Source organism: Nilaparvata lugens, chromosome 6 (assembly GCF_014356525.2).
Source record: "Nilaparvata lugens isolate BPH chromosome 6, ASM1435652v1, whole genome shotgun sequence".
Classification (NCBI taxonomy): domain Eukaryota; kingdom Metazoa; phylum Arthropoda; class Insecta; order Hemiptera; family Delphacidae; genus Nilaparvata; species Nilaparvata lugens.
The window spans coordinates 60,118,300-60,133,372 of NC_052509.1; the positions used below are offsets into that span (position 1 = coordinate 60,118,300).

Sequence of the window (15,073 nt, forward strand, 5' to 3'; positions counted from 1 at the left end):
GATTCTAAAGTCACCAACAATTCGGCTGTGTGTATCAATCATTCTAGAGCATCAGACATTATTAAAGAAGACAAGTTTTTGTGTGAAGATGGTTCTTATGTGACTGTTCCAAGAAAAAAGTAAAACTATGTGATGGTGCCTTCCCTACAATTTTTCAAATCAACCTTCTTAAATCACAATTAAATCGTGTGTAAAAAGGTATTGGCAATATATTTCTGAATAATTACTGCAACATGAAGAATAATAATCAATTGCCCCAGCAAGCAAAGTCGTGAAAATTGAGAACATTGAATTCTTAGGCTAGAATGAAATAAACGATAATTATAAGCTATGTGCATGTGAATTGCACTTGATTACTATGTGCATGAGAATAAACTAAATTTTGAATTTTCATAATAATAATTATAACCTCACTTTCATCAGAGTATGAACAAAATATCATCAGGAATAAAACACTCAGGACATTAAAAATAATTATGGAATGATAGATCATCCTTACAGTAACTATGGTTTATAATCATGCTCCTACGAGTTGGTGAGGCGAAAACACAGGCAAAGGAAGATTCCTTGGGTGCCAGTATGAGTCATGAAATCAGCCTAATGCAGAGTTTAACTTAAAATTGATAATGGATAATAATCGTCGTCTTCCTACAAGGATTAGGCAATTTGCCTGTTCCGACTTCAAACTCACCATCACATCCATCTTTTACGGGGTCTGCCCACACTTCTCCTTCCAACCGGGTTATACAACATGACTGCCCTGGGAATCCTGTCGCTCTCCATCTTTTCAACATGCTCCCTCCAGTTTTGCCGATTTTCTTCAATCTTCTGCCATATGGAGATTATGTTGAGCTCGCTTCTTATATCAACATTATGAAGCCTATCTTTCCTTGTGCACCCTTTACTGCTCTTAAAAACCTCATTTCGGCAGCCTGTAACCTACTCCATTCTTTCTTCCTAGGCAGGCACGGCCCTGGGGACTTTGCCGCCCTGGGCGAGATCGGCAACTGCCGCCCCCCCGCAAGTATCCCGTCTTTAATTGTTAATCCCGGGTTCCACCCCTCCTTGAGCGATCGCCTAACGCCGGTTACACATTGGGTGGTTTCTGCCGGGGCGGTAATTTCGCCGTCGCCGCCGTTCGAGCAGTAGTCTATGAACTTGAATGGAAGCTAACACACTGGGCGGCAGAAACGCCGCGCGGCTATATTGCCGTTGGCGGCAGCTGTGCAGCCGTTCACTGCCACTGCGGCTGGCGGTGTTTTGCTGCTCTTGTCTACGCAGTGGCGTACGTGACCAAATGGGCGTTAACATATTTGGCGGTTGTCTACCGTCGCCGCTGATCAGTCGTCTTTCCCAGTTGCTCCAAGTCAGAGGTCTTTGAAAATCAGCCTTTTAATTTGTGTCTTGTTGTAAAGTTTGTAAGTTGTTTATAACATTTATTTATTGTTATAAGTGTTTGTGGTTGACGAGTGTGAGAAAATGAGTAAGTTAATAGACAATGAGTTGTTAATATCATTTGTAGAACAGAGGCCAGTTTTGTGGGACAAAACCCTCGACATATTTAAGGATCGAGATGCAACAAGGAATGCGTGGAAGGAAGTGTGTATGGAGATTAGGGGGATTTTGAAACTCTGGATGACAAGAAAAAAACTGTAATATGTTGTATATCGCTGTCGATTTAATAAAAACGTTCATTTCAATGAATCCAAGCAAGGCGATTTCTCTGCTGTCTTCTTTTCCTTCGACGGCACAACAAACGTGGTAAAAGTTGTTGCCTTTCCATTTTAAGTTAAACACTTAATAATATATACTTTTGGAAAATGTGCAAAATACAATTAACTGAACACTCATGAAACAGTGAAGTCACAACACATTTGCGATGAAGAACTACAACAATTATTTTGGCTACTGATCATACGATCATACGATCATACTGATCATATTTTGCCGCTCGATGTTTGGCGGTATTTTTTCCGCTGAATGTGTAAGCTTGACTTTTTTTCGAGGCTGCGACGGCAGTTTCGCCGCCGCGGCAGAAACCGCCCAGTGTGTAACCAGCGTTACTATTGTGTCTCCGCTGTGATGCGACACCAAAGAGTCTCAGTAAACTCTAAAAAATTATGTTTAACACTAGTTATTGACATTTAAACAAATATTTGACAATTATAAATATTGGGGAACAGTAAAGTCCAGTCAATATAGACATAAAAATGGGGGTTTGCTTGCAATTTATATCGTAGTTCTGATTTTTTAATATTTTATTTGGATACATGAGAGAGGTTCAGAACCAAATTCTTCATGTAAAATTCCCTTGTGCTAATACAGAGTGGCCCAAAAAGTTCGTATTTTAAGTTCATTTTCCAGTTTTCAGCTATTTCCGGCAAAATCAGTGATCGGACAGAAAAATTTGCTCTTGCCTTTTTTAAGATCATAAAATTCTGAATGAAATGAGATCATTCGGAACTCTCTATCTCCAATGAGTACTGAGCTATGATTTTTCAAATATGAGTGATATTTTAAGGAAAAAATCAATTTTGATCATATTTAGTATTTGATCAACAATATATCCCGATTACAATCTAGATGTAAAATTCAAAATCCCTCTGGGCATTTTTAGCTTCAACCATCATCACCATCTATATTGTCCTCAAAGTGATATTTCGCACAATGATATAAGCTCATGAGATCATGTTCTATGAGAATCAACCGTTAGTTGCACTTCATTTCAGTATTTCCTAGTGGAGAGGCGCGCGAGGACACGATCAAGGATCGCTTAAAGATCAAGCTATCAAAATGAAAAAGTTTTCTTTTTTCAATCATTACTTTCTGAGACATGAGCGCCTAAAGTTTAAAATTTTGGGACAGAACATTTCAAATTCGGTACGAGATGAATCCATAAAATTCAAAGGATAAATTCTTCATGGTATTTTTGATTTAATAAAACAAAAATTTTCTGAAAATATCAATTTTTGAGAAAGTTTTTCAATTTACTAAAAATGACCAAAAATAGCGTTCAGTTGAGTTTTTTTTGTGAATTGAATAACTTTTTCAAAAATTGATATTTTCAGAAAATGTTTCAAAATTTTCTTGTTTTATTCAATCAACAATACCATGAAAAATTTATCTCTTACCGAATTTGAAATGTCCTGTCCCAAAAATTTAAACTTTAGGCGTTCATATCTCAAAAAGTAATGATTGGAAGAGAATGTTTTTCTAAGAAAACTTTTTCATTTTGATATATACCGGTACAAATCGAAAAACTTTGAAAAATACCACCAGTACAAGAAAGTTTATTTTTAGCCTTTGCACAGCCTTAAGACGTACACTGCAACATAGTATTAGGACTTGCTAAGTAATTAGAACTACAATTTCTACAAGTTCGTTTAACACACCTGTTTAATTAAGTAGAACTCGTCTGACCTTTGCAATTCCTTCACCAATTCTTCAAGATCTGGGGACTGAACTATTTTATGTTCGCTAGACCACTCAGACGTTCCTGGGACATTGTTGATCTTAGAAAAGTCTTCATTAGCTCGAGGTTGAAAAACTTCTTATATAATTTTACCATTCACATTTGAAATTATGAATTTATTATTTATTTGTATTTTAAAATTTTCCGTTCCTTTAAATTTGCCGCCCCCAAAACCTGCCGCCCTGTGCGGCCGCCCGGTCCGCCCACCCCTGGGGCCGGGCCTGTTCCTAGGTATCCAAGATTCAGAGCCATATAAGAGCGTGATAATAAAACCTTGATAATAATACCAATTATAATCCAATAGTCAGTGATTGGGAATAATTTAAGTTCAGCCATGCCTCTATGGATCTTCTCTTGTGTTTATCACTTTGAAAATTATTGGGTGAAAATCCACTTTCTTGTGGAAAGATAAATATATTTCGTTAATGACTCGTTTTAGTTGAATTCATCCAAACATTCTCATCGATAAACACTCTCATTCTGCCTTAACTCCGCCCACAATGCTTGTAACGTAAAAAACATGAAAATAAATGCATTCATCTATCTATTTTTTCCCAATGTCTTCCCAAACTCATAAACGGGACTCTCAGAAACCACACAAGTCTTTGTGCAGCTAGGTATGCCCGGTTTGAACCCCCGACGCTGCGCGGAAGGTGACAGGGATAGATGCTGCCAGGAGGGGAACCCCGTTGCCATGGCAACGCAGAAAGTGCGACAAAGAGGCGGGTAACGTTTCACTGAGCCATTCATCTTTCCCTTTTCCCTCTACTTCTCCCTTTTCTCTCTCTCCACCTTGCCGGGGAAAAGCCAGAGGCACTACCTCCAGATAAAATCGGAATGACAAACTTTTTACTACTACTACGTCCTATTTCTCCTGCTTAGCGCTCCGGCGGCGAGAGCTGTCTTAAGATTTATTGAGGTGCTGGATGGGAGTTTTGGTTCAGATGAGAGGAGATGGGGAAGACTGGAGAAAAGCGAAAGTGATGATGGATGGAGAAGGATGGGAAATTCTGGTTCGGTTGAGAGATAGGGTGGGAGGAGAATTTGAGAGAAAATGGGAAAAACAAAGAGGAGAAGAAGTATGACAATCTATTGTTCAGATGAGAGTTATGAGAGAAAAAAGACATAAGCTAAGATGAGAAGTTCTGGTTAGATATTTTTTTTTTAACAAATTCCAGTTTATTTATTCAAGTAAGTTACAATACATTCTGTTTTATACAAGTATCTACAATAAATTACAGTACAACAGCCAATTATGCAACAAATTTCACATATTATGAACACTTATTATTTACAATGAAGATTGAATGCAACATTGGAATATTGATAATATAGTATTGTAATGTAACTACATAAATCAGCGGTGTTTCAACAATGAATATACACCCCACTATAAATTATATGTGTTGGGGTATAAGTAATTAGTTGCTTATTGCGTGTTATAATTACTATTTACAAACTTCATTCACTGATATGTGATTAAGGTTTTTTATAATAAAATAAGTAAAAATTTATAATACAAACAAAATTATGAAATTAGTAAATAAATATTAATGTTCTATCAAGGATAATAATAAGAAAGGTTATTTTTAGAAAAATGAAAAACAGTAAAGAGAAGAATGAAGAGAGATGAGGAAGGAGGAGAACTCGAGAAAAGATGGGACAAACAAAGAGGTGATGAGAGAGAAGAATAATGACAATCTCTTGTTCAGATGAGTTATGAGAGGAGAAGAACATGAACAAAGATGATAAGTTCTAGTTTACATGAGAGATGAGAGAGTAGGAGAGTCTGATAGGGAATGGGGAAAACTAAGAAAATATAAGAGAAGAAGAAAGATGAAAATTTTCAAAATTCAGATGGGAATTCTGAGAGGGGAAAATAAACAAAGATGGGAGGAGAACGAAAGTAATGATAGATGAAAAAGTATGAAAAGTTCTGGTTCAGATGAGGAATAGAAAAGAAGGAGAATTTGAGAGAGGATGGAAAAATCAAAAAGGTGACAAGAGGACAAGGAGAATAACAATTATTTTTGGTCCAGATGGAAGTTATAAGAGGAAGAGGGGAAGAGAACATTGAAAGAATAGGAAGGGAACAAAATTATTCCAAGTGGAAAATGTATGAGAAGTTCTGACTTGGAAGAGGGATGAGAGAGGAGGAGAATTTGAGAGAGGACGAGGAGAACGGTAAAGTTGAAAAAGGATGAGAAGTTCTAGTTCAGATGATAGATGGAATTTGAGAGAAGATAAGAGAAACTGAAAAGTGATGAAAGAAGAAGTAGTAGTTGAAGACATGAGGTAGAATAACGGCAGAAGTTCTGGTTTTGGTGAGGAATGAGTGTATCTGATTCTGTGAGAGGAATTTTTCATGGGAGAAACAGGTTGAATGAGAGAGGGAGAGGAAAGATTTGCTGAGAGGTACTATATAGATGGGGAACATTATTTAGAAGGAATAATTCAAAAAAGAGAGAATATCAGGGGATTTCGGAAGAAAATAGAGGAGTTGTGGATAAGATGAAATGTGAGAAATGGTAAGAGAAGAGTAGGCTTGACATGGAGAAAATGAGAATAAGAAGGAGGATAAAAGAATAGCAGGGGGATGAGAGAAAAAGTTGAAAGAACAATGAGAATATAACTGAGGAAAAAATAATGAAGAAGAATGAGGAAGAAGGATATATTTTGGAAGATGGAGATGAATTGAAATATAGAAGATGAACAGAGTTGAAGGGGAGGAAAAAATGAAAGATAATTTCAAAGAATTATTATATCTAATTAAATAAATGTATCTTGGTTTAAGTGCAGTAGCATATACTTATATTTAATTTTTGTAAAGCTTTTTTGTATTTTGTTTTTTGCAAATAAAATTCATTCTAAAAAAGAAAAAAAAGTTTAACAAAATCTTTTGCAAGTATCGATAAGTTACTAGTAACTGTGGAACAATTGAGATAGAAGGGTAGGCAAATCGAAATATCAATGAGTTAATATACGGAATATAAAAAATAATTAAAACTGCAATTTCTCCATGATTATGTATTCTACTTCTCATTTAATCCATAAGTATATCACTCCCTCGACTAACAGAGTTTGTTACACTTTGTATATTTAGTTAACTCCTTCGACCTGACTGATCGATTCTGAAGAGAGAGAAACAGAAGAGGAAAACGAAAAGGAGTGGTAACAAGTAAGCGAAAACAATAAGAAAAATAAACTAGAAGGAAAAGAAGATGTTGAAGAAGAAGAAAATAAAGCATTAAATTTTGTCGCGGAAAAGGAAAGCACTAGGGATATGGCCGTTGGACGATTACAGGCATAGAGCACCGCCATTACGACCTCCTTTTCCGATTTTCCTTTTCCCTTTTCGCCTGACGCCCGAAATTTTCCGGTGAAAATTCTCGTCTCCCTCTCACTGTGACCACCGACACTATTTTCCAAAGAGCGGACGAGTTTTCCCAACAAGTATCGGATTTTTCTATCGGAATATCATTCTAAGTAACATACTCGTTTAAGATCTGATTTTGATTCAAACTAATTTTCGAATAATTTCATAATGATAATTGATTTAATTATTAATAAATAATTCAATTCAATAATAATAATTTGAACTGATGGGAAGATTATTATTCATATATCGTTGAATCATTATGCATGTAGAAGTGTATAGAATCAAACTTCGAGTGAGTTTAAATTCAAATTTGGAGTTCAATTCCAATATAGTTTGTAGTTTGTTTGAGAGATATTAATTTATATATTCTTTCCGACTTCTGCTTATATTTCATCATAATATTATGTATCATTATCAATCATGATATTAATAGGCTTCATTATCAGGTCTAAAATATATCAATCAAGCTTCGAGTGAGTTCAAATTCAAATTCCAAGTTCAACCCCAATATTATTTGTAGTTTTTTTTGAGAGATTTCAATTTTATATATGTTTCTCGACTTCTGCTCGAATTTCATCATATATTATGTACTATTATTAATCATAGTATTGATAGACTTTATTATCATGACTATATTCAACTAAAATATATCATTGTATGAATGTATAATTGACAGAGCGAAGTGAGGTCTAAGATTCAAGTCGACGGTTTGGCATTTCTCTTAATGTTTAAATGTTTATATGTTGCGCTTTTACGGCGAAACGCGGTAATGAATTTTCATGAAATTTGACAGGTATGTTCCTTTTTTAATTGCGTGTCGACGTATATACAGGGTTTTTGGAAATTTTGCATTTCAAGGATAATATAAAAGGAAAAAGGAGCCTCCTTCAAAAGCCTATATTAGAGTAAAAATCAGACTATAGAATTATTCATCATAAATCAGCTGACAAGTGATTACACAGATGTGTGGAGAAGCCAGTCTATTGCTGTATTTCCAAAATTTCTATAGTTTCAATCAGGTACTTGTGGATGATAATACTGCGTGAGGTCTACTGCTCACAGAACTACTTTTTTATACAGGATAGGAATAGAGATAATAATTTTAAGATGAGAAACACAATATTATGGGACAGGAATGAAATCGAGCGACCAATCAAGACTAATTCTTTCTTGAGCTGATCAAGCTCTCTCTCTCTCATCAACCACTTATCTAACAAATCATGTGAAGAACTAACTTTAAACAGTTCATGTTCATTTGTTGCAATGTATCTAGAATACATTTGTATTCTGTAATACATCTCTTCTGTATACATTTGTATTCTGAATACATTTGTACCTGTAATACATTTGTATTCTAGGTACATTGAATTCTTTTAGACTGTGAACGACTAGAATGGAAATTCTAGAATCCTAGAATTCCAATTCCAGTCTCCAAAAAGGTCTAGATTGGAAACTTGCTTACTCTCACCTGTTCTGATTAGATCACTAATTTATTTCTCAAGTCAACCAATAGATGGCGGTAGGCGCTGAGTCGATATAGAACATAACATATAGCTCCGCCCACTTTCTCTTGATTGGTCAACTGATGTATTTCTTAATTCAACCAGTTTCGACTAATGAAAAATTTAATTGATCAATAAAATTATTTCTATTAATTGTATGTTCAGCATTATTAACCTCTACAGTCTTTGAAGAATACTGGTAGTTGCTGTATCTTGTTTAACACCTCTCCTCCTCATGGGGCTGGATGTAATCATATCAAAAAAGAGTAAATGAAGAAGGAATATTAAATAATATAGCATTATCCTAACATCACATTCGGAAGGAACACTAGTGCGCTGAACTGATAAATTAGGAGAAGAGACTTGCTCAAGCAAGTATTCTTTCTCTGTAATTTATATGAGAAGATTATGCTTCATTTAATCTCATTTTGTGTTTTCATAGAAGAAGGATCGATTGGTCTCCGATGATACTTACCAATGGAGATTCTTGTTCAATGAACGAAGAGAACAATTAAGATGTTGCTTTTGAATCTCCCCAACTTTTTGGTATTTTAATTTAAACATTCTCGATTCAATAAGAAGCTGACACTCTGATTTTTCTCTTTTAATATCCACATTCACAATCTATGAAAATAGGCGGTGTTTCATATGCTTCCAATATCATTTGAATGGTGTACAAAAATGTGCAAATTAAATTAATAACATTTTACAAAGTTTCAATTGCAGATTCCACTATTATTCCACCATTATAATTCCTGGGATGGTGTTTCTCACTAAAAAAATTCAGAAAAAATATGGATAACCTTTTCCAGCTGGGATAATGCTCAGAGGGGCTGTAATGAGACTGAAGACATTCTAAATGAGACTCTCCCTTGTTTTAATTTTAATTTTCACCCTCACATCAAAACTTCTTAGCAGCTCCGACTTGAAATATGCGATATATATTCTCTATTTTTTGCCCAAGAAACTCCAACTTCTTCTAATGAGTGTGCATTTTCTCTAATGACCGTCCCCCTTGCAACATTTTTCCATTATTTCTAATGCCTCGCCTTGTAGATGAACTTTTTAATGAGAAGGGAAGCGAGAAAAACAGCAGATAGATCATGACATCTCTTAATGATTTCCTGCCTTAATACGTTTCTTAATGATTCGAAAGATTTTCTAGGTGAGTGCGTGACACTGAAGGTCGTTATCTGAAAAAGTAGAGTTCAGGGTCATTGTGGAATTAATGGTTTCTCTACAAAATACTCAGTACACCTTCAACTTTATACCTTGTATCATGAGTATTTTCTCATTTCTCCATTTTTTCTCTTCAATACACATAATAGAGTTCAGAAAGAGATAGAACTCTATTATTGTGGGTGTAATGTATTGTGCACTCTGAGTAATTTTTTGTCAATAATTTTTATGTGACATGAGAACTAAAATTCAAACGAAACTCATGAATTTAACACAATAACTACTCATTACTTTTCTTCTTCACCACAGTTTTTGGTTCAAGTGGAAGAGGGACCTCTTATTGCCCAACTTCGCACACAACACTTTCAGGGCCGGTTTCCGAGCTCAGGATTTAGCTAATTAAGGCCGGTTACAGAGCTCGACCGACCGTCAGTGCGTACGTCAGTCGCGCTTGTCTTTTCCATAGATATTCCATGTATCCCTACAGAGCAGGACTGACGGCATGCATGCGCACAGTCAGGACCATGCGTTTTATACAGCGTACGAAGTCCATCGGTCGAGCTCGTGCGCATCCGTTACATCGGTCGACTGACGCGCTATTGAAGCAAATAGAAGCTTTCAGAGCTGTACTGATCAGTAGCCCGATCGTAACATAACCAATGTGCTGACACCTCTGCCCGATAATCAGCTGATATTCAATTGAATACTGAATAGCATAATGAGTGAATTCAATTATTAATAGTGTCATATTTAAATTCAGAGTTTTTCTATAAATTTCTTCAAACAATAAATTTCTAAATTTTTTATTGGAAAAATCATATATTAATAATATTATCTAAATTTATTTCATCCATAGCTTAAAGTGACTGCAAGTATTCCAAATGGTGATACAAGCTCGAAATAACTCAACAATTTTTTAGAATGGACATTCTGAGGTAGTTGAAAAATGTATCTTCACCCCAAGCAATGATGTATATATTGGTATTAAATTCCCTTTGAAATGCTCTTTGGGCGACCATCGGGTGAACTTGATATCTACGTCTTTCAATCTTTCGTTTGCGAGGATAATAAGCTGCAATAAAAATCTGTAAAGGCGTCCATTTTGTGAGTCAGAAAAACTGATGTGTGGTCAGGATGGTGCATACACACTGACGGTCGGTCGAGCTCTGAATTTGCGAAACTGATTCATCGATGTGTACGGTCAGGATGGTACATACGCACTGACGGTCGGTCGAGCTCTGTAACCGGCCTTGGACTTCAAACAGCTGCATTCATAAAATTGGCTTTCCGAAACGGGGCGTATTCGAAGTCATATAGTCACAGTCACGTTTGAGTTGAATTTCAAAAAACTAGAAAATTGTACACAAAATAAAATAAAAAGAAAATAGTGTGAAGTTTCAGCTATTTTTAACAATTTAGGAATGTTTAATTTCGTCAAGGGAAAACGTTTCCAATTATAGAAATGAGAAAATAAAGATTTATTTTGCTGCTACCATTTACTCATTTTTCATAGAAATTGGAAAATAAAGATTTATTTTGCTGCAACTCATTGTAACTACGCCAGGTTTTGAAAAGCCAATTATCTGACTCCAGCTGTTTAAAGTCTAGAACTTACCAGAATCCCGAGCTTGGAAAGAAACCGACCCTTTGGCCCGCCGCAAGTAGACACACGCTAATCCACGAAAAGCAACCCACGCCGTGGGATGTTTTGTAAACCATTGCTAGGCTTCTCCAGACATCTGTATGTAATGATAATGATTCATGCAATGAATAATCCACTCTTGTCAGCTGATTGATTTTGAATAATATTCTGTAGCAATGGTTTACAAAACACCCTACTGCGTTGGTTGCTTATCGTGGATTAGCGTGGGTCTTCTCTGTGGCGGGCCTTAATATATGTTAAAGTGTCATAAATAAAGGCAATTATTATCTTCCTATCTATATACCTAGAACAGGTCATTTCAGAAACAACATTAGTCATTTTTTGGTCAAAATTTGTTTAATGCAGAATCTTATTCTTTGAAGGTAAATACAAAGTTCTCCTGAGGAGCCACATAAGTCAGGCTTGTAATCTAACCTATATAGGCCTGCGCAGGCGCAGAAATAGTAAGTCTCACCGAAGTAAGCTCTTTATTTTTATTGTTTTCTTCAAGTAATTGTAACTAATATAATAATTTTATCTGTGAGATACGAACCAATTAGTGTGCGTCCATGTTAATTTGAGTTAAATGCAGCGGGATATGTGAGTATACACTGAGGATTCCAGTTAAATTCTCATCTCGGTACGTCTAACCTAAAATATTTTTCGTTTTGAAATGCCAATCTACGGTAGTATTGTCTTATCAGGAACTGAGAAAGAGCGCAACTACCTGAAAAGTGAGAGAGTGGATTCTCTTGTATGATTGCTTTTCTGTTTCAATTATCGCTACTGCGATAGATATAGCCTATTCTATTCTACTGTAATCGTTCTAGCAACGATTTGTTGTGACTTGAGAAATTGCAGATGAGCGCGTCAATTTGAATTCTATCGGGCCTGCCAACAAAATATTTTCTTTGAATACTTTTTCGTTGGGATCTCAACCTGATCAGATAGCAAACATTCAGACGTCTTCCAATAGCGGCAACTTTTAAATCTTTTTGAGTAACGGTAGTGATTTTTCCTTCTGAAGTTCATACTTTTCATCCTTTCTCTTTTTACTCCCATCTTCCAAGTCCTTTCTTTATCAGGAGCTTCCTTTCTCATCCTGCTTTAATAGCTCTCTAAGCACTTCTTATTGCCTTTTTCTTCCTTCCTTCTACCGTGTTATATAAATAACAGGAATATTATAGAATCAACTTGTGCATCCCAGATTGCAATGATGACAAGGCATATACGCAATAGCTATAAAACTCAAATGGAGAGCAATCTCAATAATCTAAAAGAGGGCTTGATTGACAGCTCAGTGATAGATACCGCTGTAAAATTTCATGCGATTTTTGAGGTCATTTCGGAAAAATTTTCTAGTGAGGCAGTAGTAGATATAATCCCGCCTGTTATTTCATTGCTTAATAAATACGATGCAGCAATTAAAGTCAATGAAGATCTAAAGACAAACCTAGCAGACTTAGCAGCAGAAAATGTTTCATTGGGAAAATCACTTTCACAGGAGCGGAAGAACAGGAAGTACGTGTTGGATGATTCGATTTGCAATGAAGAGAGGGCTGATTCTGAGATTAGAGAGCTCAAGTCAAAGCTAATCTCAGTGCAAACCACTGTTGATAAACTAAGAGTTGAAATCTCTACAGAGGATGCTATTGTCAATCTTTTACAAAGTGATGCAAAGCATGCAGCTGATCAAATTAAAACATTAGAACATGAGTTGGCATTATTTAAAAAAGGAGAAACGTTTCCATCAGAGCAGTTTATTACCCCCAAGAAAACTTGTAAGTTGAATCGAGTTTCTGGCTACTGTGGTGTAGAAGTGAGGAATCGTTTCTCGCTTCTCGATGTTAATAATGATTGTGAATCGCAGCAGTCAGTCGTAGGTCATACTTTTGCAGTGAAAGCGCAAGTACATAGGAGTGCCTCTCCAGACGGTACAAAGTCACTGTCTAGACAGTCGGTAAAAAACCGCATTGTGATTCTCGCTGATAGCCAGGGAAGGGTATGTACAACTTTTTGAGCGGATTATACAAGGATTATGATATTTTTGTTTATACACTACCGGGAGCTAAGTTGAAACAAGTTGTCAAGAATGGACTGCAGTTTGTGAGACATTTGACAAAGTCAGATTATGTGCTTGTGATGGCTGGATCAAATGATTTTGGTCGCTATAGACCATGCTATCTCTCCGTGCATCAGGGATTGGATGTGATTCTCGGAGCGGGATTGAGCACAAACATCATAATCAGTTCGATTCCCTGCAGATATGATGAACCTCACCTGAACGATGACATAGAATTCATCAATGCCTCAATCTCAAACAGACTCTCCTCGTACATTGGCAAATTGAATGTTGTATACGGTGATTTCAATGATAAATTGCACAGGTATCACTTTAGTAAAGGAGGTTTACACTATGGGAAAAAAGGAAAGCGCTTATTAGGGAAATTATTCAGTGAACTTGTAATCGGTAAAAGTCAATCAAAACGCCAAGTAAAAGAGGTAATGGAAAACTGTGACGATGGAAATGCGATAGTCCCCGACCCTGATTACCAGTACTCCATAACAACAGCCTCGACCCCTTTGGCTGAAGAGCCTCCCGGCATTGATCTTGGGGAGACGGCTGGCGCCCTTCATCTTGGAGACGAGACTCCCCACCGGATGGACGACGGTGATCACAACATCTCATCACAGTCACCTCACGATCAGTTGGTATCTTCTGTCTTACCTGTCCATAATAATTCAGGAACTGAATTTTCATCTGTGGAGCGTGATATTTCCACCAATTCAATGAGAAATGTTAATTTAAACTGAGAATTACTGACAAAGAGAGTAACTCTGCTTATAGACTTGTACATAATGATCTATGTAACTTAGACTATGACAAAAATAATTGTAGTAGAAATAATTTAAATATTAGCTCGACTAATTTTAATATGGAGGTTGGTCAGTCCACTGTGTTCAACTTCTTGTCGTGGAATGTTCAGGGTTAAGTAACAAAATTGACTACATTGAGACTCTTCTAAATGACAATGACACCCATTTTGTGATGATAAGCGAGCATTGGTTAAAAAAGGATGAATTAAATTTCGTAAAAATAGAAAATTTTCATTTAGGTTCTTATTTTTGCAGATCAAATAGGATTCATGGTGGTGCTGCTATATTTGTAAATGATAAGTTTGAACCTAGGGAGATGCAGAGGGTGAAAGATTTGTCCGTTGAAATGATCTGTGAGTCTTGTGCAATTAAAATACCTGCATTGAGTGTAATAGTTGTTTCCATTTATAGACCGAGCAGCGCTTTGTCAAGTAACTTCTCCGAATTTCTGGACATATTGCATGAAATATTAAATTACCTATGTACTTTCAACTGTCATATAATTTTGGGCGCAGATTTCAATGTTGATTTCAACGTAGCAAACAAGTACAGAGATAATCTTTTAAATTTATTAGCCAGTTTTAACTTAAGAATCACAACGAAAGAGACGACACGACCAAACTTACATACAGGTGGTTCATGTATAGATAACATTGTCACTGATATTCATCACACTAGGTGGGAAAGTAAAATTGTTTATACTGCTTTCTCCGATCACTTGGCTCTAACCCTTAAAGTGAGAATTGATAATAAATCCGGTGCCAAAAAGAAACAGGGAATACACCTATCAAGAATGGTTAGCGATTATGGAACGTGCATATTTGTAGCATCAATTCGACGTATAAATTGGATAGCTGTTTATGAATTGGTAGACATTGAAAAGAAAGTTGACAAGTTCTACAGTCTTTTCTTGAGGGCTGTGGACACAGCGTATCCATTGCTACAGAAGAGGACAGGTTCAAGGGCAGCCAAAAATAAATGGTACACACCTGAATTAAGAAATTTGAAATATAAATCTGAGC

General features: G+C 36.1%; 1 protein-coding gene across 3 annotated transcripts in view; it reads left to right on the forward strand.

The window, feature by feature from the left end:
• Positions 1 to 15,073, forward strand: part of LOC111052504 (transcriptional regulator ERG homolog) — a 183,518-nt gene that overhangs the window by 11,178 nt on the left and 157,267 nt on the right. The window lies entirely within an intron of this gene.